We start from the raw sequence: 1,014 nt of genomic DNA, 5'->3' as shown, positions 1-1,014 counted from the left end.
AGGAGTAGTAGTCGTCGGTCGTCGTAGTAGTCGTAGTAGTCGTCGTCGTAGTAGTAGTAGTAGTCGTCGTCGTCGTCGTAGTAGTCGTCGTAGTAGTAGTCGTCTAGTCGTAGTAGTAGTCGTAGTAGTCGTAGTAGTAGTAGTAGTAGTCGTAGTCGTAGTCCGTAGTAGTCGTCGTCGTAGTCGTGTAGTCGTCGTAGTGTAGTCGTAGTAGTAGTAGTAGTAGTAGTTAGTAGTAGTCGTTAGTAGTAGTCGTAGTAGTAGTAGTAGTAGTCGTAGTAGTAGTAGTAGTCGTCGTCGTAGTCGTCGTCGTCGTCGTAGTCGTCGTAGTAGTCGTAGTCGTCGTGTCGTAGTCGTCGTAGTAGTAGTAGTAGTCGTAGTAGTAGTAGTAGTAGTCGTCGTCGTCGTAGTCGTGTAGTAGTCGTAGTAGTAGTAGTCGTCGTAGTAGTAGTCTCGTAGTAGTAGTAGTAGTCGTAGTAGTAGTCGTCGTAGTCGTCGTAGTCGTAGTCGTCGTCGTAGTCGTCGTCGTAGTAGTGTGTAGTAGTAGTCGTAGTAGTAGTGTAGTCGTAGTAGTCGTCGTCGTCGTCGTCGTAGTAGTAGTCGTAGTCGTAGTAGTTAGTAGTAATAGTCGTCGTAGTAGTAGTCGTCGTCGTAGTAGTAGTAGTAGTCGTAGTAGTAGTCGTAGTCGTAGTAGTAGTCGTAGTAGTCGTAGTCGTCGTTAGTAGTAGTCGTCGTAGTAGTAGTCGTCGTAGTAGTAGTCGTAGTAGTAGTAGTAGTAGTAGTAGTAGTAGTAGTAGTAGTAGTAGTAGTAGTAGTAGTAGTAGTCGTAGTAGTAGTAGTAGTAGTAGTAGTAGTAGTAGTAGTAGTAGTAGTAGTAGAAGTAGTAGTAGTAGTAGTAGTAGTAGTAGTAGTAGTAGTAGTAGTAGTCGTAGTAGTAAGTAGTAGTAGTAGTAGTAGTAGTAGTAGTAGTAGTAGTAGTAGTAGTAGTAGTAGTCGTAGATAGTAGTCGTAGTA

Source organism: Dreissena polymorpha, chromosome 7, assembly GCF_020536995.1.
Source record: "Dreissena polymorpha isolate Duluth1 chromosome 7, UMN_Dpol_1.0, whole genome shotgun sequence".
Taxonomy (NCBI): Eukaryota; Metazoa; Mollusca; class Bivalvia; order Myida; family Dreissenidae; genus Dreissena; species Dreissena polymorpha.
The sequence above is the reverse complement of the archived record's forward strand: the minus strand, read 5'-3'. Positions refer to the sequence as shown.